General features: G+C 37.6%; 1 protein-coding gene across 3 annotated transcripts in view; it reads left to right on the forward strand.

The window, feature by feature from the left end:
• The first annotated feature begins 5,451 nt into the window (after positions 1–5,451).
• LOC140262845 (uncharacterized) overlaps positions 5,452–23,474 on the forward strand; it is an 82,905-nt gene continuing 64,882 nt past the window's right edge. For 2 of the 3 annotated variants that reach the window (XM_072357460.1, XM_072357468.1), the window contains exon 1: positions 9,661–9,727. The gene's annotated coding sequence lies outside the window, so the exon portion shown is untranslated. Of the gene's footprint in view, positions 5,472–9,660; positions 9,728–23,474 lie in introns of those variants that run through there. The other variant, XM_072357486.1, reaches the window with a different exon arrangement.

A 23,474-nucleotide genomic window follows, 5' to 3' on the forward strand; every position in this document is an offset into this window, starting at 1 on the left:
ACATTGCTTGGAAAGGAATAAAAATGAGAAACAGCAAAGAAGGTTACATATAACATCTTAGGACTTAGAACTGTCACATCACACATCCTCCTGTGTGCTGTAGAGAATGGTAAGTCAGTCTATCTTAAAGTCTGGGAAAAACTACTTTCTCCCAAACTAATAGCTCATATACATGAACTATAATTTACATCTGGAACACTGAGAACTTCATTCAGTAAGAAATGTCAACTACATTTAGGCACCTAAGTGAACATTTTCAGTCATGGAAACCTTAGGTCAGAAACTGCATTTCTTTTCAGTGCCCAGACTCTGCTGGGACATTGATTTTGAACAAGGAGTCTAATATTCCTTCTTACCTGAAGGTCTTGTGCTTAGTAATGCTTCTGCCTAAGGAAAAAACAAACAAACAAACAAACAAACAAAAAACTGAATTTCCCAACTTTCTGCCATGTTAGGAAACAATCTTTGGTTTCCAGGTGCATTTCTTGTCCAGATCACTAGCTGGAGGGAAACTGAGACACATAGACATAAAATGACTTGCCTAAGATTGTAGGCAAGGTGCTGTGGAGGGAGGAAGAAAGCCTACATATGAAATCTGTATCTGAAACACAAGTCCATTCTTCTCCTGTTGAAAGAGGGTATACTGTAAGCATCTGTGATTCTGATTAACTGCTAAGGTTTATGGCCAGGATGGAATATGTTTTTGCAAGACTGACCCTGCAGTACCCTTGGTGCACATACTATGGTATGTAGATGTTTCTCCAGACAGATTGCATAGAAGCATCCATCTGAAGAGTGTAGACATGGTATCTCTTTGCTTACAAACAAGCCAGTGGATTTTGTGTTTCTGTGCTTAGGGGCACACAGCATCAGGCTGTGTAAGCTATTCACAGGGGAATTGGTGCCGAGATGCAATAGTGCCTGTTCCAGAAGTGTGTGAGCTCTGGAAGCTAACAGAAGTACAAAACTGGATTTGTATTGAGACATTTCACCTCCATTTTTACTAGAGTATCAGGAAGCAGATTGTCCTGATGCTGTGAAGGGTGCTGCCTGTTGCATGCCGTTGCCTGTTCCTCAGTGCTAGTCCTGAAGGTGCTGCAGAGGTTTCACATTCCACCTTGGAGTGAGCTGGACTTATGAACTGGAACTGAGATCAGAACTGGCAGCCAGGTCCATGCCAAATTGAAGTTTTATTTATTTGGCCATTTCATTGCAAGGTAGACACTGTGTCTGTGGTTTACATCTTTAAAATCAAATAAACTATTTATATATGTTGAAGAACTGTAGGACACATAGGCCTTATTCACTAATATTTTTATGGTTTCTTTACACTTGACAAGTAAAGAATTTGTGAAAGTGTTTTTTGTACCCAAATCCCACTGATTTCTTGTTGGTTTGTGTGTGTGTGTGTTTTAATTAAGAAAAGGTATGATCTAGATTAGTAACATGGCAGCATGGACACTTCTGAAAGAATTTTTTAATCCCTTTTTTATTATTATTTTTTTAAATCAGAATGAAAAGTTAAGAAAACACCATCAACTTTTATCTATTTACCATTTTTGTGTTATTGCATGAGGATACGTTGTATGAATTTCAGGTCAGAGTGGAAATATAAATTGGATACTGCTTTTTTTTTCCCCCCTTCTATCCCAATAATATTGATTTGTTTACAACACCACGGAAAGCCTTATGCAAATTTTCTTGCTACACCGTACCCATTATACCTTAAAGAGAAAATAGGCTAATAAAAATTCTCAAAACATCTATTACTTGTAGAAAAGGAAACTGAAAGGTCTACAGTCTCTCAAAGTGTCATTGTTATTAGCTCAAGCTTCAGCTTCCTCTAGCCTAAGCTAGAGGAAGAAATCAGAAGCCTTCTTTCATGGTGACAAATTCCTGTGAGCTTCAGATGAAGCCAGCAAAGACACAAAAAGACTATTGTCTGGGCTTATATTTTGGTCCTGCAGACAAGGGGGCTCCAGGATGCTTTTGCTTCTCCTGCTGAAAGTCTGTCAGGTTGCTTCTTCGCACACCTTCATGGCTACACCACCTGCTGAACACATTGCAGGATATTTCTCATAGGCAATAGTAGTTTCAGTCTGTGTTACTGTCATCCTAAAGCACAATCTTTCCATGCACTTTGCACTATGAGGGCAGGAAACCAGTATCTTTCGTAGTAATGACTTCCAGTTTACAGCCTTCATTTGTTATATTTCCTCAATAGCTGTTGTGTTGAGATTAACTGCATAAATGGTCTGCAGCTGGCTGTTATGAATTAAGGGAGTTTAATCAAAGTATTTCTAATGTACAGCATAATGATAATACATGGGGGAAGTACTATTTAAGAGATAATGATGGCTTCAGAAGATCACTGTTGTAATGTTTAGTGCATATGCCTTCAGCATTGAATTTGTTGTTGTTCTGAATATGCTTAATGGATCAGTGAAAAGCTGCCTAATGTGGGATTGTTTGATGGGGCTGACAGAGCTGGAATTAGCCCATTGCTGTTTACTGCATACAGCCATTAAGATTAATTGCTGCCAGATAATTTTGACTGTTTTTATCTTCGGGAAAAAGTGTCACTAATGGGTTTATAAATTGGTTCACTATTACTAATAGTAAGGCCAGTGTAACAGGAGAGGATGTCAGCAGCTAATTCTAAAGATAAAGGTAAAAAGTATGAAGTACTATATGACTTGCTAGTTTTAAGGGATAATGTTATCTAATAACAGACAGACTGATATATGATGCTCATTAATGCTATTTCCCGGGCTTTGGGTTGAACCTAATAGATGCTAATAAAGTCTTATTTGATGTACCATTAAAAAGCTCAATCTGTTTTCTGCATTAATGCGCAATGTTGTTTATCACATTTTCAGTGACTAAAACCCAAACCTTCAATCTGTTACATAACTGAACTGTATCAGGCTAGTTATACCTATTTTTGCCTTTGTTTAGAGACATGGAAAAATTTATAGGACAACCACTATCCTGTATGTACTGTACGCAATTTGCATCACTCAGCATCCTGTCAACAAGGATAATATTTCAGATTTTTTGTAAGGTATCTTCTTTTGCATATTTCATCACTGGTAAATTCTGCAATTCTGCAAAGAACTCCATCTAAGAAAGAAATTAATTGGTTTGCAAGTATTAAAAAAATCATGGTGCAATATGGGCAAAAGATTGTCCAAGGAGGACAAGCGCACATTAGAGGTTAATAGTCTGGTACACCACATATACATGCATGTGTAGCGACTCTAATTTGCTGTGTATTAAAATGAAAGTCCTTTGTGCACTGAGTCTCAAATATATCCCTTGTATCTAAGGGCATTGACAAGGGAGTGGGAAGAACATGCACTAAGTAGATAGAAACACAAACAAGGAATGCTTAATGAAGAGGGAAAACCAATAACTCATAAGTAGTGAAGTTGTTCTTTTCTCAAGTAGAGGTAGTGTAAATTATGAAGTTATTCCCTTCTTGAGTCAAAAGAGCATTTGTATTTTTTACCAATTCTCATACTATGCTGAGAATATCTTCAATGTTTTTGAAGGGCTGTGGATAGTAAAACAGCACTCATCTAAAAATAAGGTGATCTCCAGCAACACCGGGAAAAGCTTTATGCACTATTTTTCCCTTTCAAAATGCTAGCACATGAGGATATTTGAGCAGCAAAAAGGAAAAAAAAGTCTTGGATGCTAGGATCTGTTCTACTGTATTTGCTCTTTCCACTGTAGTATTCCAGGTGGCATTTTATTTCTTTGCTATTAAGGTCATGAAGACTTATCGTGGTTTAGACCCTTTTCCCATGCAGCATTCTCACCTTTTGCTATGTTTATATCATCTGCCTATCTAATAGATGTAGGTGAGTGCTTGCAGTCTGAGCATTCTTCCCTCTATTTATGTCTGAGCATTGCAGAGTGCTGCCTGGACATATCTATTCAGTCTTGGAGGTATTTTATATTTGGATTCTGATTTCCTTCTCTCAGATATGCTCCACCACTGGCTACAGTATCCATATCCAATCAATCATTTTCCAATTAAACCTTTGTCTGTACACAGATCTAGCACTGTTTTGACTTAAATCGATTTAGAATCAGTTTCATTAATTCAGTACAAACTCTATGTAGATACATTAATGTTGGCTTACAAGCAGCTTATTTTGGTTTACTTTTAACTCAATATAAGTTAAACCATGCTCTGTCAGAGCTGACACAACCGATATCACTGTTTTAGCAACATTGATTTTAAATCCTGTTCTAGTTAAAACAATGCAATTTGCACATAGTCCCAAATTTTGCTCCCAAAAAGTGTTGCCAGTGTTTCCAAGCACAGTCCTTTATAAATGCCCATTAGCCTCTCCTTTCTATTGTTAATGATTCTAAATAATGTCTTGAGGCAAGTCTTGATTAGGTTGTTAACCAAGCACTCTGTGGCAGGCAATTTAGGATGATAGTTAACGCAAAAATTATTCCAGAATAAGGTATGGTGTTGTTTAAATGCAGAGAGGCTGTACTGGAGCACTGCAGTGTAGAGACATTTGGACAGAACAGGATATCCCTCCCCTGCTCCAGAAGGGAATTGATCCACTGTTAGATCTACCAGCCCAGATGCCTTGGGCACCTTACAGCATCTAGAATGGTGAAAGACAGTTCACTTATTTGAATGATACCTCCCTCTCATTCTGAGTTAAGAATGCTGGTGGGTTTTATGGAGTTTTAAGTAGTTTGCATAGAAAGTAAATGCTCAGACAGAGAGAAAAGGCAATAAGAAAGAGGGAGAGAAGATCTAAAGATGTTTTAGACAGTCCTCTCACAGTGGTATCTTATTTTGCTAAGATGGTCCTCTACCTTGCAGATGCACCTGTTTTGGGTCACACACACACACCATGGCATGCTTCCTAATCTGCTGCTTTATACAAAGCTGCTCTGATTATGGATTTGCAGAAACAGCACGTTCATCCTGAACAATCTTTTCAAAGCCAAGCACAGATTTTGGACTGCTTACTGTAAAAGCAGCAGTCACTAAACTTACTTGACTGATTGTTTCTAACCCAATATCTGCAAAACTATGTTTCGCAGAACACAGGACCTGATCTTCCTTACAGTAAAGCCAATCTAATACAGACAGGGCTTTACTAAGTTTACATAGTATCACTAGTGCCAAGGAATACAAGGAATACAAAGAATTTGTATTTATTCTGCAGTACAGCGTAAATGCAACTTGGTCGTTTTTTTCCTGAAAAACTTGATTTTACTTTTTTTTTTTTCCTGTAAAGGAGGACTATCAAAATTTATGTTCATTCTCAAAATGACCACCTGAACTTCCTAAACTTTTGAGAGCACAGCTGCTTGTGGCAGTGTGTGAATGGCAGCTGTCTCACTGGAGGAGAGCTTCCACCTTGTAGTCCTGGAGGAATGCTCAGACTCGGCACAGTCCCAGCCAGCCCCCCTGAAGATCGTAGATGAAGGTATTGGCCTTTACTCAATTCACTATTTTTACTACCAGGTTTGTTCTAAAATGTATGGACTGAGGACAATTGTCTCTTTACAAACTTCCACTTTCTCTTCACATTCAGTAGTTCACTTAGTTGCTTGGAGCAAAACCAGTATTTTCTTGAGCAAGAAGCAGTATTATTGCAGGTCACAGCCATATCCACATAGATCTTGGGACACTGTTTCCATGGTCCTTTGCACAGTCCCATGTCAGTGACTCTTGAATAATTAATATTGCTGAGAATAGGACTCAACTTCAGATCTGCATTGTAGTACCTATCAGGACCTGCAGGACACTACGAGATGCCTTACACAAGGGAGTAGACTTTTCCTGTAGCCAGTTTAAAGCAGAAACTTCACTAAGGTGCTTTACAGCACTGCCTTTCACTTTCCATTGACTGGATAGGAAGCCCTATGAGACAAAGTTCCTACCTTAGACGCTTCATTTAAGTATCCAAATTTAGACACTGCAAAGATCCTTATAATTTATTTAATTAATTATTTCCAGAAAGATTTTTGGTTTGATTGTTTTCTTTCAGGATGAAATTCATCCCTCTGCAAAAGCCATGTTCAGGACAGAAAATTCTACTATTTCTTTTTAAACTCTCATTTGAAGACTTTATTTCAAAGCAAACCCCATATTAAGCCTCACGAAGTTCTGTTCAGGTTTAGTCATCCAGCGAGATCTCTGTCTTGGAAAGGATGCGTGCCTAGAGGGATGCATAGAGTTTAGTCTGACCCATTAAGCAGGTACAAATTTGACCACACAGTCTTGGTCTCACTTCAGCCTAGACGGTTGAGGAATTTGTCAGGCCCCTGGAAGTTATTAAGTGTTACATTAATTGCTTCTTTTCACTTGCCACCTTCTTGAGCTTTTACAGTTCGTATTTTTGAACTTTTCTCAGCAGTCCAGACCATTAGGAATGTCTTTTTTTATTTTTTTTCACCCATAGTAAAAGCAGTGGTTATCAGGTAATAACGGGATTTTTGAAGCTGAGGCATTAAAAATACCGAGAGTGGCAAAATGATTAAATCACAAGTCTTGCCAACATCCTAAGATGTCTTTCTGTCCTTTCAAGACTGGTTTATGTATATCTGTTTGAAGCAAATTCTCAAACGAAATTGCTTTTTTTTACGTATACACAGACTTACATGGTTGAAGCCAGGCCATGGATAAATGTTGTAAAAGCGTGGGCTGATAGGTCCTGCAGCCATTCTATCTGTCAATGTCAAAAATCCTTTGTCTGATTCATAAAACGTTATTTTATCACTACACAAAGATATGTGGGGTGCTTTCCAAAACTGAAGTATGACTGTAGAAACGGCAAAACTTTCTCTCCCTAAATTCACACTTGAAAATGATGTGCTGAAATTTTCAAATTGACCTAATAAAGAATACTGTGAACAAATGGAGAGGTTTAACACAACAAATGAAATAAGTTGGATTTAAAAAATAATAAATAATAAAAATCAAGGCATGGCAATATTATCCTGAAATTAAACTCTTTAATATGGAAGATTGTCTCAGCTTCAGACAGTTTCAGGCCAATTCTTCCCAGACTGCAGCTATTACCTCAAAAAATTACATAACTTGCCTTTTTTCTGAAAATCGCTGGAGCCTGACTGGTGCTCCATTATTAACATCAGAGCTGTCAGCATCTCAGGGAGGCAAGAGAAGAAAGCAAAGCATTCCCACCAGCAGCAACAAAACCATACTTGCACTTAGAGAAATCTTCCTTCAATCCTCTTTACTACAAGCAGAGAACTACTTAAAGTACAGTATGCGGAAGGTGGGATTCATTTCACTTTTGCTATCTAGGAGTTAGAAGCCTCTGTTAGATGTCTATAAGTAAAAGTCAGCTTGACTCCCTCTCTAGACAATGAGGAGAGAGAGGCACCTCCAGAGGGTGATTCATCCCACCTGAAGACAGGTATCGAAGAGAGATAGAAGGAATCACCCTTTGGAGATGCCTATCTCTTTCCAGTGACTACAAAGGGAGTCTGTGGTGTGCAGCTTAAAATTGACAGCTGAAGTTATGTGAGATGAAATCTAATCCTAAGCATAAATAACACAGGTGGAGCTTTACCTGCCTGTACTGAACAGAAAGTTATTAGTGATGTTACTGGAAGCATTCTGCATTAAAAATTCACATAGTGTTTGGTGCTTATTAGCGAGCATGAACTAATGCAATACAGTGTGTATAACTACACTTCTATGTCATCAATGTCTGAGACTTAGTGAAAGGTAGGAATGGCAAACTTATGAAGAGATCATGATTCCTAAGGGAACTTGGGGCCCTGACCAGCTTTGAGTGTTCTTGTTCCTCAGTGCTACTTGTTTGTGAACACAGTATTGACAACCCTGGACATCTTTTACCGTCTAAGCACCTTTTAACTTGTTCTAGATGATATCCTAACAGCATGGAATGTTCGCTGACTTTTCATGCTGCCAGATATGTACAGGATGTGGAACCACATTATAAAAAAAACTCTTAAAAACTTATTTCTATTTTTTTTTCTTATTTATAACATATTTCTTTCATATGATGTGTACGATGTCTTCAGTTGACAAAAAGTATTATTCCTTTTATTTGTGTAAGCGGTAATCTGAGTGGCATGAATGGATTTGCTTACACATTGACTCAGACTAGTTCCATCAAGTGTTAGTGGGGACTTGTGAAGTAGCAGCTCTTGACCCTGTCTCTCCTCTAGGTTCTATCCAATGTCCCAGTGACACCAAAGCTTCTTTATTTCAGTTCAAAGACTCTAACATTAAACGGGTTTGTGCTGGAACTAATGAGGCTGGTGGATGCTATTCCATGACATGCTGCAGGATCTATCATGATAGGGTTGAATGAGGGTGCAAAGCCTTCTGAAAATGTGGCATAACAGGAGATTAGGATTCCAGGTCTAAGCTGCTCTCTGACCTTTTTTTGTAGTAGTGTGGAGATATTCAAATGGACTTTATCTGGTCATGGCTTTGGCTATGTTAATGGAGAAAACCAAAGTTTAACTTTTGCTTTTCCAGCCCCTACTAGACAGGACATCAAAAGTAGAAGCATTCAAAATACCTCTGCAGCCTTATTATTTATTTTTATTAATATCTTCTTGAAGACAAAATTAGATAGACATAACATTATGATTGGATTCAAAATTTTAAAGGCTCTTTCAAATTAACCTCGTCATCACCCAGACTCTACTGAACTTTGCCACGGGCATCCATATAGCTAAGGTTTCACATCAAGAATTTTCCTCTGATTTAAATCAAACTGAGTAGAGAACAGAGGCCTTTTTATTTAGTTTCAAGAGACTTCTTTGGAAGATCTAAATTCAAGTGTATCTGAGTATTTCATCACTACTTAGATGTCCTGTCAGCTCTGTCTTTTAAATCTAGGTATTTTTAGTATTCTTAGTGTAACACATGCATGAGAAAATACTGTAGCTGTGAAAGTCCAGATTGTGCAATCTACTAACCTAGAAGGTACTGTCACTTTTATGTGCCCTACATTTTATTCATCCATAACTCAAATAAATGCAGATTTTTTTATTTTTTTTTTTTTAGAAACTTATCTTTAGCCCAGTCCTCAGTGTTTGGAATTCAAGAATCAGGTCATCTGGATAAAAGCTACAGTATTTGCTTGTATGCTATGCATCCTCTGTAAGCAGCACTACACAAGTAAACTGCATCTTACACCTTCCTATAGGAAAATTTTCAACATATTTCAACTGGATGGATTTCATTTCATTGTTCATAAAGATATCAATTTGTTTTTCATGGTATTCTCCACCTTAGGCAAATAAAACTAAAATCAGAAATTCATATTTAAATCATCCATCTAGAATGATTTACAAAGTGCCACTTACTCAGAGAATATTTCAGTCTAAGTTATCTAATGGTTTTCTAAAATTAGATGCTACTTTCAAAAATCAAAATTGTTGGAGTTATTAACATAGCACCTCTTTAGAGAGATTATAACATACACAAACATCTGGGAAAAATTCTGGAAGAACAAGTTGTGTCAGATTTGAATGTGTTTAAAGCAACACATTAAAAGTACTGGCAAGGTTACATTTGTAGGAAGAAGCAAATTGGTTGAAACCCTGACCCCACTGAAATTAATGAGATTTCACCCTTTGTCTTTACTATTCAGATATGTCCCCGGTGACCATGACCACGAGAAAGATTCTTGCACAAGGACATTTGAAATCATAGGCTCTGTCTCTTGAAACAGTAGGTACATTTGGCATTTCTGTGCTTCAGTATTTCTTGCAGTCAGTGCACAATATGTGTCCCAGCTTGAAGGCTTCTAATAGTTGATAGAAGATAAAAATAAATGTTGCTATTTACAGATCCAAAAATTCTTCAGAGCAGCAGTGAAAATGTTTTGACTGCTTCATAAAACAAGTGTGAAAAATGGGCAGTGAATAATTTTGAAAGGGTCAATATTAAATGTGTATTACTGCCGATAAATCCCAGCTAGAAATTAGAACAAACTTGAGTAAAAACTAAAGGATCAGATCTTCATTCTGCAGACTCAGTCTAGTCTAGTTTCCTGTTTTGGAATGTTGTGCCTTCAATGCTCCTGCCTTTTATAAGGGCATATTCCTGTATCTCCTAGGATTTAGTGATTTTTATGGGGCCACTACTTTCTTTCAATCACTTGATTTTATGGGGTCAAAAGTCCACTAATACATTACAGGATGCCTCTGACCCTTGAAAGCACATTGCATGAGATGCGAAGACAGCAACTAGCTTTTGCCCAAAAGCAAGAGCCAGGTTGCCAGAGAACTTAAAACTACCACAAAAAAGTAGAGATGGGCAAGATTTAGGGAAATCTGGGGAAAGAGGAGAAAGCTAAGAAAGGAAGAACTGAAGGAGATGATTGGAAGGACACTATGTGAAGCACTCAGGTCTCACACTATGAGGCACTAACTACACTGAGAAAAACCAATCAGGACATAAAAGTTGAAGCTAGTAAAATAAAAATTGTGAAAGAAAATAAAGAGGGTTGGACCTGGGAAGACAGAAATGGAGAAGGTGTTAAAAAGGATTTAGTAAAGTGTTGGCTTGTGGACTGCCCTGTCTTTTCCAAAAGCAGCAGCAGCTGCAAGACCAGCTAGTCAGGCCCCACAGCCCCCATCAGCGTGTCTTCTATCTGCCTATCTGCTACTGCAAAGGTTTTCAGCTGCTGTGGCAAAAGCAAAACTCAGTTTTGTTTCCAGTCCTGCAGAGTCCTGACATTGCTGGCTGTCAGAAATACTCATCATTACTGAATCTCTAACAGAATGAAGAATGATGTGGGGCAGCTACCAGCAAAAGACTCGATCTTTCACATTAAAAGGAAATAAGAAAAAGCCAATTTTTCTACTGATTAGGAAATGTTCACTGCCTATGGCCTGCAGGTTGGTGGTCCTGGCTTCACCTCATGCCCAACTTAAATCATTCGAATAGGATACTGTCTTCAAGGGCACAACTTCTGTCTATAAAGTTAGTCATATTATGAAGTAATCTGCCAAGGACCTTCACTGATTGAAATGCTAATGTGTAAAACCCTTTGCTAGATACAGTACAACTGGGACAAGGCAGTGTGATTTGTTAATAGACAACCTATCACTCTTTTCTTCAAGGATTACTTAAGTGCCTCAGTAAAATCTGAGAGAAACAAAAAAAAATTTTAAATGGACCGATCAAATGCATTTACATTTTCTGAAAGTTTTTTTTTTTGCGGAAATACTCCAAAGCTGCATACCTCTAATATTGTTTTGTATGCCAATGTTACAAAAAAAAAGCTGTGTGAACACTGAGCTGACCATGGTTAAGGATGGCACAAAGATAGCACAACATTAAAGAAGCTTACAAATATCTCCAGAAGAGAAGAAAGTGAGGTGAAAGGACAGCGCAATAGCAGGTGAAATTCAATGAATGCAGGTTAAAGTATGGGGAAAGAGGAATAATTTGAACTACTGAGAGCTCTGAGTTTAAAGAGTGATGAATTTAAAGAGAAGCAAGTATAAGTTAATGAAAAGTACCTTGTGAAAGTGAAACATGGTATTTGCTGCTATGTTGTTTGCTGAAAGAAGTCTGGCATCCCAGAAGGCATCAAGGAAGAAAATAAAGCAATGATACAGAAATTTCTATACTATTTGTATATGATAGTGGCATAGAATTAGTGGGCAAACCATCTTTTCAAGAGATATTCTCTCAAAAAGAGAAAAATGAGTAGCAGGAAAATATAGTTTTGAAAATATTTGTGAAAATCATTAAAATACATGAGATAAGGAAAAATGAGTTTTTCAAAAAAAGGTTATATAGCTACATATGTATATATATATAGTGCTATATATATATCATCCTTTAAATTCCTAAATATCCTAATAGATCTGAGCCCCAAAATCATGAAAGTTATGTACTTAAGTTTTAAGCATTGATGCACATACATATCCACATAGAAGTATGAATCTGAATATCAGTCCAAAGACCGTGGAGTACATTGTCCTGTAGAGTGCAATTAAATAAATCCTGAACAAGAATATTTCTTTTCATTTTTATTTTCCTTTTCTTAGTAACTAGTAACTTAGTTTAGACTGTTAATGCCTTCCCTTTAATTCTAATATGCAGTAAATTTTTTCTTAATTCTGCTCCAGAGTCTTTCTTCTTTTAAAGCCTAATTATTATCCTTATTATCTGTCCATGCCACCTCCCTTCTCCTCATTCACTGTGCTCAGTTTCTTACCCTGTCATACTTTACTGGCAAATTCTTATCTTCACCAGTCTTTGAAATCACTTACTCCTCACCAAGTACTTATCACTTTATCACCTCTTTGACTGTTTTTCAGTCAGGCTGCATCAATATTGATAAAATAAATGATCTTGAGGCCATTCTCTGCACTGAGAAAATCTAGCACAGAGTGATATTCATTTACACTCCCTTATCTTCAGAGATAGGATGGCCAGAGTCAAACCCCCAGAAGTGACCTCTGCTAATTCCCAAATTCTGCCCATGGAACTGTTTGAAAACTACTGAATGACTCAGGGAAGAGCAAAACATATCAGAATCCTTCAGACTTTCTGAAATGGACAGCCTGGTTCTGGTACAATCTCTAACACTGTTAAATTTACTACCACAGTCATATTCATCTGCAGCAGAAACAATATCTTGGGCATTAATGTACATAACAGCTGATTCTTCTGGTTTGCAAGAACTATAATTCTGAACTAGAATCAGGTCTGTTTTTCCCCGTTTAAACTGACTTCTAGTTTCAAAGTTTAGTTGTTATCTTCGCAGATGCTGATAACTCTAAAGCTGTCTGAAGATGATCCAGCTTCTCTGCTGAGCAGGCAGTACACTATTTTTTGCCATAAAGGAAACAACTTTGAAAGGCAGCTTGTTGACTGTAAAGGATGGATGTAGAGGACTTGCATTCAGAGCCAATGCTTTTCCTGCCATCTTCCCCAAAGAGACATTAAACCTGGAAACCAGCAGTTTCATAGGCAAATTTTAGGCTTAGGCATAATCAAATAGTCTCAGCAGAGCAAAATTACTGCACATCAGCTAGGCCGTGGCAACTGTCCACCACAAACACGAGATAACAGGACATACATTAGTCCACAGTGAAAAGGGGCTAACCTATGCCAAATTACTCTGAATATGCTACGGGCTAAGAGCATTTGCACAGGCTATTATTGAGACTGAGCTGATGCATGGCAACAGTTAACCAGAGTAATTTGATCATGCGTCTGGTCTCAAAGACGAAATAGACTCTAAATTGCTAGTATGGCATATAGGAGACGTAGCGATGACATTCTGTTGCATTACCATCTGACCTAACAGGAGAATAAAAAGATACACTCCCTACCACCACTATTTTAACACAACATTTTTACCAGGCCGAATTATGAAAACAAAAGAAAAATGCTATATTTAAACCTACAAAATGCAGTTTATTCCACTTTGATAAGGCATAACTTTTTTTAGCAATTGTAATCTGTAACATTACAGCCTTAGGAGGTAATTTACTAAATAGGACAAAATTAGCTGATTTTTGGACCATTTAAAGGAACGTTTCTGTTGAAAGCATGTAAAATGTATTAAAGTAATCTCTAAAGTCTTTGCCCCTGCTTGAGATTTTAATTTACTCAGAGCTAATAAATTATCCCCTTTCAGAAGCTATTGAAAATTTTCACTTACATCCTTTTTAAAACTTAATGCGTTCAATTGAATCCCAAGCAATTTATACACACGTACACAGCGCTTGAGGTGGTCACTCCACCAAGGTGAAGGCTGAAAAGAGGTTAGATTAGCACTAACTCCTCTGCCCTTTGGGACCGCCGGGTGCTATTAATGAATGTGAATTCCCTCCGCCCCCAGAGCTCTCCCTCTTTGCACGCACTGGTCTGGATGTCTGGTAATTACTTTTCCACAACAGCATTTAACAAAATGCCGTGTTCAGAACCCAGGCCCATTTTCTCTCCGTCTGAAGGATGCAGCTGTAGTCAGAGTAGGGAGCTGCAGATCTGGGTCAGCATGGGTTAGCTGGGACACAAAGGCTTGCTTCATCTCAGGCAGGTCTCTGTGTTACAGTTGCACACTTATCAGAAATATTTTTTCAGGCTATCAATTATTATATTTGAGCATTGCATCCTGGCTCTGGGGAGCCCTTAGCAAGCTGTAGCAAAAAATCAATCCAGTTTTACAACTTTTACCTTGGCACAGCTCCAACTCTTTATCTATCTCATGCAGTTATTTAAAGATGTGGTGGCTTTTTTTTTTTTTTTTTTTTACTTCTGGTACAGAGACATATTCCCAGGTAGGACTTGCCATTGTTATCCATAGTACCCTTTGTCTGGGTGAGTTTGGGTGGTGCTGTTTCAGCTGGCTGGGTATGATGCACCCAGGTCTCCCAGACTTTGCGTGTTTGGTGGCAGCAGCCTTCTTATTTCAGCAAGCCTACACATGTGTCAGAGCCCACTCTCCTTTCAGATTGCTTTAAAATTGTCAGCAGCTGCAAGTAATGGCAACCGAACATTTCTCCACATGTTTATTTCCAGCTTTATTTTCCCAGTGCAAACCTGACCTGGGAGGTACCGGGCCAGACTTGCCCTCTGCATGCGCGTGCACAAGGCAGATTGGCCCAGCTTCACCAGGAGGGGTTATGGATCAAAGCAGCAACCTTTCAAATGCAGACAGCTCTGCTCTCTCAAAAGGTGACTGCCTCCCAGATGGTAGGGAAATTTGGATCGCAAAAAACAGTCTTAGATATTACTGCGTCAGTGTAGGCTGCAAAAACAGACAGCAGATGCTGGTCTTCAGTGGAGTTATGAAGGAATAAGCATTAAAGAAGAAAATCTATCTTAGAGCTATACTTTGAAGGGGTTTAATGTTTATTTTAGAAGCAGACCCAGTTTCTATTTCCCTATTGAACGCACATGCAGAAGCTCACAGAGCCACTAATCAGATTGCATGGGTTTCCATGTTTCTTATTCTCCACTTTTCAGCTGAAAAATGTGTTTTACCACTTCCCTTTACAGTCATTTTATTAAATTCCCTCACAGCAGTTAGCTTAAGGGCTGAGAGGCATCCTTTCATTTATAGCATGCAGGCAGATAAAGAGTAAATGCTGTAAAGCCCAAAAAGTGTAGGTTTGACTTATTCTTCCTGCACAAACCAGACATGGACCTGATCACAAGAGAGACTTGGAAGGCCATGGCAGCACGTGTATCCACATTCTCATCAGGTGTGGATGGCAACTAACTGCTGCTTCCCTGTGTGAGAGACAACTGTGAACAAAGTGGTCTGAGCACTGCTGGCTAAGGGAGAATAACTGTTTTACTTGATCCACAACCTGCTCTCAAAAAGGTTTCAACTCTTAGCCCATTGGAACCAGCACAGGCAGACTTGTGTGCCTGGTAGCAATGGCTGTGCAACGCAGCAAGACCAAATCCCCACCATCTCCATAACATGGTGTAATTAAGTTTTGTGTCATTTAACAAATTCCCTAAACATAACTCAATTTGTGGAACTGGTGTCATAAGCTACTAATGAGGTTTGTCCTCCTCTCAAATACCTTCCATCTCTGAATGTGTTTTAATTTGGGCTCAGTGATGAAGTAGGAGATAGCCTGATCAGTCTTACAGAGAGTGCTCCCAGCAAAAGGGCTGATAGTCTGGGTTTTGCTATTTCACTGTTAGAATTCATTTATTTCCATGTACCTCCTTCAATTCAGTATTTACAGCATGTTAATGATGTCATGTTGATACCTTTCATCTATTTAATCTGATAAGTTTTATTTATTTTTTTAGCATTACTTAAAGTCTGTACCATTAGGTATTTGACTACTAACTGTATTTCAGGGGTGTATGAGACAGTTCATCTGCACTTACTAACTTCTAGGATCTTTTTACAATAACAGATGCTAAAAATGTATAAAATAATACTATTGTAAACAATTTTTCTGCTTTTTTTCTATTCTTATGGGAAAAAAAAAATAGAAAACAAGTAAAAATTCTAACCTCATTGTAGGTGAATTAGAACTAGATGGTTGGAGCCATTCTTGCTTACTTGTGAAATCAAACTTTGGAGGGAAAACCAAGAGGGATTTACATTTTGTGACTCATAATAAGAAAAAAGATCAAGAAAATCAAAATTTGGGTTCAAGCTTCTGATTTCATTTCCCAGTTAAGGTTGGAGTGCTTGCTGGAACTTTCTGTTTCCTAGCTCTCGTTGATTTCTGTCATTCAAGAATCATGAAGTAAATATTTATTAACATGGGAACCCTCCTCCCTTCCTGCCCTTCAGATTTGTGCTTCTTATGCTAATGAACTTACTTTAACAAGGGAACCACATTCCTCCTGGGCCTGTATCAGTTCTGGTGCCAACACATTAGTTATTTAAATGTAGTTTTATATTAATTTTTTATATTGTAATGCATTGTTCCCTGCAAATATACATGTAGTGGGTTTTCAACAGTAAACAATATACATTAAAGATATCACTAGCTGAAAACCTTTCATCTTTCCTTTTACTTCCTGTGATGCTGGTGGCCATTTCTTGCTCTTGGCCTCCAAATTTTCTCAGTTATTTGCTTTCCCTTCAATGCTCCTTTTGCAGTGACCACCACCGGGGAGTTTGGTTTCTGCTTTCTGAAGAAAGCTATTGATGCAGATAGAGAGTTCTGAAAGAGTACGTTTTCCATGTGCTTGGCATTTGTCTTTAGTATCCTCAAAATACAGCATAAAGGTTTCCAGTCTGAATTTTGTAAGCCATTGAATGAAACAGGAGTTAAATTATTAACAAAGCAGTGATACTCAGGAAAATATAAGGAAGGAAAATATAGGAACTGTACCATGTTTTCTTATCAATCAAAAAAAAAAAAAAAAAAAAGAAAAAAAAAAAAAAAGATATACTAGCCAAATGCCTTCAGATGTATTTCTATGAATTTCTATGATGTGTATGAAACATACCATGAGAAATGGTGTTGCTTACCAATTAAGTGAAAATTACAACTACTGTTCTATGCAAGGCAAGGAAAGTAATGCATGCAAGAGAAATATTCCTAGATTGAAAAGCAGAAACTAAACTCCACACATCATTTTGCCAGAACTACCATGTATCTTAGTAGTATATCAAACATGCAGGTCTGAATGCGCCCAAGATTCTCCATTTTGGGTCATTAAGAACGACTGGATATTTTGGGTTCGGGAGTGGATAGCTATCGTATGATTTGACCACAACACTAAAGATTTTGACAGTGTTCTCACAAGAGTCCTAAAGGCACACAGACATGAAAACAACAAACTATTAACTGAAGCGTATGTGAAGCATCATTTTATGAGCTTCAGTGCTAGGGAAGAAGACAGCCGATGAGTCCCCAGTCATTGAAAATGCTTCATAGTTGATTCAGGGAGCTACAGACCACTGAGTCTGACTTTTGAAGCAGGTAAATAAAAGAAACAATAGTAGAAGAGAAAATTATTAGATATCTAGATAAATGTAAATATCACAGGAAGAATCAATTCGGCTTTTGTGAAAGCGAGTCCCCTCTCACAAATCAATGAAAGTTCTCTGAGGAGTCATAAAGGTTATGGGTGACGATGACCCAAGGATTCTGTACTTACATTTTGAAAAAGTATTCAATGAGGTTCCTTTAAAAGAGATTTCTGAAGAAATTAAGTTTTGTGGGTAAGAGAGAAGGCCCTTTCATGCATTAATAATTGGTTTAAAGAGAAGAAAAAGTAGGTGGGAATAAATGGTCAGTTTTCACAATGGAAAGCTATTAACACCGGAGTTCTCAAGAGCCCTTGGTATGAGGGTTATCCAGTGTCTTAATAAGTGACCTCAAACAGAAAGCACACTCAGGTGACAAAGTGCATCAGTGACACAGAATAACTCAGGACACTCAAAAGTGGTACTAATGGCAGGGTATTTCAGAAGACTTTTTACATATTGACTGGTCAATGTTAAATGAAATTAAATGACCTTGAAAAAGTAATGTGCACGTGGCATGGAATAATGAGCTATGAACTACTGCTATTAACTTACCACTACTACTACTACTGCTGTTGCTGCTGCTATTACTATGAACTAACTCAGTTATGACATGTTGGAGTTGAATGTGGTTTTCTGCAAACAGTTCAGTGACGAGAAGCAGGTAAAAAGGCCAATAAATCTAATCCTGAGTAGTGAATACGGTTTGGCTTAATAATAGATTTTGTGAAATTTAGGAAAAAGAGTGGGAGAGAGGAGAATATTAACAGTTGAAATCAGTAGGATGGAGTATCTTATTTACAAGGAAAGGGTTTATAGCCTAAAACTCTATCAGTGATCTAGAAGTCCATTTGGAAGAAGAGAGTAGAAGCATTATGTTTTATAATACGAGTACAAATGGTCACCTACAGAATATATTCTATGTCAGATTTAAAACAGATGAGAAAAGCACTATTATTCTCCACAAAGTAATAGAATTAATTAGCAGAAGATTCTGAGAAGCCAGAAAAATAAATGCATCAGAAATTATAATAGAAAAAAAAAAAAATGGATGATAAATCCATCAGCTTCCTAGATACATACAAGAAATTCCTACAGTGCTCATTACTCTGTTCTGGGAAGGATCTCTTTACACTAAACTTTTCTCCAGTTATACACCAAATTCCTTCAATAAAAATGATACTTGACAAAATTAAGCTTTTGTACAAACAAGTATTACTGCTTTTGTATTCTTATAAAATAAAATAACTTTCATTTTCCAGATTAAATGTTTTCAGTATTGCTGTGCACTATCATCCAAATTAATATTAATTTTAATATTAGTGAAGGTATGGAAATGCTGATGTTTTTCTGCAGAAATTTAGGTTGTTTCTCACAGATTATCTCGTTACTTCCTCTTAAGAAAGTACACAGGACACAAGAAATGTGCTTCCCATAGCAGCTCAAGGACTTGTATATTTCAAGCAGGCTGAAAGGTGGAATAGGGTAGGTGGGATTGAAGTTAATGCAACCCTGCTTTTGGAAATTGAGTGCTAGGAAGTTACTGCACTCCTGCACACTACATTTTAGATCAGATTCACAGCAATAAACCTAGAAGAGACTGGGGAAAAGAAGGCAGAAAAATGAGCTGCTAAATGCCACATGCCAATCAGCACACATCTGCTAATAAGGTTGATATGTTTGAATAGGACAACCCAGTTTGCATTTGTCACAGTAGTGGAATATTGGCAGTGTGGATGCTTTGAGGGATGGATGTATCTCAGCAGAGTGGCTACTCCAGTCACAACCAGCTTGGCTTCCAGCCCTAGCCATGCCACCTCACCCTGGAGAAGATGTTGCAAGGCAAAGAAGAAAAGATGGACAACAAGCTTATGCCATTCCCCACCAGGACCCTTTCACCTACATGGAGTCCAAGAGAGACTGCATGACCTGCAGCAATATAGTTTTAATTTAAGGACTAAGTTTCCTCCCTGCTTTGTTGTCATTTTGTCAGACTGTTTATTGTGGAAGCTAAAAAATTGTTTTCTAAGTATCCCAGATCTCTCTTGCACTGTGAACTGTGTGGCAATTCTCAATGGGGCAGATTAACAGCAGTGGTAGAGCTCTGACTTTTGTCCTGTGAAATCCTCAAATTAACAGTCTACATCATAACAAGCCAGTTCCTAATGAACATTGCTTGCTTTTTTTGCCTTTTTGTGTAGTTATTGCTGTTTGTGTTGGGGATTATTTATTGTGACAAGAGTAATTCCATTTCTTTTTGTAGTTCTGTCACCAAAAATAATTATTTTTAAATATGCTGCTATGACTTTAATGTGAATTGTGTAAAAAAAAGGTCAGGAGGAAAGTGTTGAAGGAAGTGGTATGCTTGGTTCTTATTTGTATTTTGGATGAAAAAAATAACAATTGCACAAGGAAGATAAAAACAAAAATATCAGTAATCTGTGCTTGACCCTCAGTCCTTCCCATTTACTTATCTCTTCCATCACCCTCTAATCAATTGACTTATCTTACATTCAGATCTCCCTCAGTGGGCTAACAGCTCAGTATTTCTTGCGCTTACAGACAGAAGAACCTGAGATTATCTCTGTGCTGCTGCAATCAGCTGTGACAAAGCTTCATATTGTCTTTTTATAGAAGTTTATAGCCTCTGGCTCAGAAAGGTCAGATTTGTTGTTGTCTATGTACTGGCATGTGAATTTATGAACATTCAGCTTTGAAGCTCAGTGTTAACATTCTTGCATTTCCTCTTCACATGATGGTGCTCACAGTTTTGAAGCAGAACTTGCACAGAGTAGCACAGAATATTCACATGGCTTTCATACAAACTAGTGCAGAGAAGAAGTACCTGAGGAAGTTAGCAAGGATGGGATGCCTTTGCTGAACACAGAATGGGAAAATCTGAGAAGAAAGGACATATGAACTTGAATTATGACAAACTTCCAATATTAATCTTTGTTTACAGTAGCTTTTGTCAATTAAAGCAGTGAATTACTGCTGACTTCTCTCTCTAACACAATAGATTTGTTTATTCCAATTAATAAAGCACTGTGTACAGAGGAATTTTTGGATGTAATGTATCTAGCCTTTCAGAAAACTTGTGATAAAGTCATTCTATGAGAAGTTATTAAGTAAACTTGATAAACAGGTAGTGACAGATAAGCCTTGGGTGGATCAAAAATTGGCAAAGAAACAGGAAGCAGAAGCATTATTGGATTCTCCATTTAACCTTATTTTCAAAAGATCATTAGCAGAATACCCAGAAAGCGTTTTAGAGCTGCTGACATTCAAAATATAGCTCTGAGAACCTGACAAAATATATTTCTATTAATATTGACATTTGTGTATTAATTCTTTAACATGTGAGCATGTCTCTACTCCATCTGACTAAAAGCCATTTGTGTTAATACGCTTGGTATCCTTGAGTGTATTCATGGCAGCTGAAAGGAGACTGATCTATGATTAGTACAAACACAGACTAATGTCTGTGTCTGTGATACCATGAAGAAGGTGCTCCTTGGAATACTCTTATAATCTCTAACAGCTTGTAGCTCAGAAATGGAATCTTTCCATATGATGATCTATTTTGGATGGATCTTCTACAAACATATTCTATACAGATAGTCACTGTTGCTTTCTAAACCCATGTAAAATTTCTGGAATTCATAAACCTCAGAAGGAATTTCACAGACTAACTCTGTGCAGCCTGAAGAACCATCTCATTTTGGCATTGTGAACTGGCCATGCGCTTATTTCCTTTAAAACCTCTTTATTCTCCTATTTGAAAACTCAAGGAATGATCATTCCCTGGTTAATCACTCTCTGTCACTCATTATTTTATCAGCTGGTGTAGTATCCCCCAGCTAGGCAATTCCTTCCCAGGCTGACAAATGCCAGGCTAATTAATCATTCCCAGTATAGAAACTGTTCCATAACTTTGGTCACTCTTATCACCTTTCTCTGAAACTTTTATAGCTTCACTGTGTCTTTGTTGAGGTGTAGAGACTAGAAATACACACAGTACTCAAGATGCAGATGAACAGTGCAGTAACATACCTGCTAATGATGTTCATTGGTTTCTTTGTATAGTGCTGTCTTAATAGATCAGGATTCGTTTTTTGATTACTGGGCACTGAGTTGACTTTTTCATTCTTATAAATCCAGGATCTCATAGCTGGGTAGTATTAGCCAGTTCAGAACCCCTTACTGCATCTATACAGTTTAGTTTGTATATCCCAAGTGCATCCCTTATTCATCTGCTCCAAAAATCATATGCAGTGTTACGCCTTAGTCTCATAGAGTCCTTCTGCAGTTCTTCACAGCTGACCTTTGTTTTTTCTTCCTTCAATAAATTGTATGTGGATTTGTATGTTACATGCAATGAATAGAAATTACATTTCTCATGAGTTTTCCATAATTTTTTTAATATGTTTTTTTTTTTTCATTCAAATGAGAAAATAATGTATGCAAGCAAGAAAATGCATTAGGAGGAAAGAAAAAAACAAACAAACCCAAAACTAAAACAAAAACCCAAACCAAATGTGAGCTAGCTATGTGAAAGCAAGAAAAAAATATAGGTCAGACACCTTAGAAAAGATCCAATCTTCAGAGTCAAAAAAGTCATAAACTGCAGATTAAGAAAGAGGCTTAAAGCAATATGTATTTTGAACCTGTTAACTTTTTTGGTGTGATTCTTAAATCACAGATTAAAATCTGACATTGAGGAGACATAGCCATTTTGCCACATTACTCATTGCTCAACATGATTATTTTCAGAGGTGGTATTAATGATTGAACTACTTGCTTGCTTTTTCAATTAACCAAGTATTTTGGATTAGATTTAACTTTTCTTATAGTCACTATTCTCCTTCACGAAGGATAAAACAGTCAAGACTGAGGTGTTCTCTTAACGGAAATTCTGAGGGGCTGAACCATCATTTTCCTTTCTGCTTTTGTTTTTCGTTGTTGTTTGGTTGGTTGGTTTTGTTTTTGTATTAGCACTTGCAAGCAAAATGAAAGACTTGATCTAAAATTCAAGGTCAGATCTTAGGAGGTGGTGGACTTTGCATATCCCTGTGGCTTCAGAGAGATCACTGCACATAGGACTCATTCCCAAAAGTGGATTTGATGCATTGTTTTTTTGTTTTGGTACAGCTACGTTATGGAGTAATCTGCTAAGAATTTACTGACCTTTTGGAGAATACTTCTGGTGTCATGGATATGTCATTGTTTTCCTATGGCCTTATCAAACTGAGGGTGTTATTTCATTGTTTGTTAACACATATCACTTCATGACTTAACCATTTATACACGTCATAATACAGAGTGAACAGTATAGATACCTTTCCTCAAACAGTACTGTATACTTATATATAGTTCATATATTTTGGCCACTTTAGCCCCCACCCAAGCCTCCGTTAAAGGAATTATCCCTGAAATAATTCACAGCACTGGCATTAAAACTGTCGTCATATTTCAGGGTTAGCACTGTGGCGAAATAACTTCTCAGCAGGCTGCCAATCCACAGTTCTTTGCTTTCTGGAGATTTTAAAAGGGTTGGTCAGTTTGGTTGGTAGGCTTAATCAGAGAAAGTTTAAGCTCTGCAAAAGTTGGTGAGTCTGCCCCGCAGCTTCATCATACTCTGTGTCTACTGTTTAGAAGTAGCCAGAATATAGAAAACAAAACAAACAAAAAAACCTCACCTAGGCAAGTCAGTGTTTTGGCATTCGTTAAACCTTTTCAGGAAACTCATTTAAGTTAGAGAGGGGACAGACAGATGAAGAAGGGGTAATGCTTTTAAACTTGTTTTCTTCTTCCTCGTGCTACTATTGTGCAGATTATTCCCACTGTGGATAGGGATATTCTGCAGGCAGCCTTGGTTGATGGCTATTGATTATTTGCTGTTGGTCTCACTGGTATTTTCGATGATAATTGCCATGATAGGCAGCTTAGTCAGCTACACGAGGATTTCTCTGATGTACAGGAATACTGTAGTAA

Source organism: Excalfactoria chinensis, chromosome 1 (genome assembly GCF_039878825.1).
Source record: "Excalfactoria chinensis isolate bCotChi1 chromosome 1, bCotChi1.hap2, whole genome shotgun sequence".
Lineage (NCBI taxonomy): Eukaryota > Metazoa > Chordata > Aves > Galliformes > Phasianidae > Excalfactoria > Excalfactoria chinensis.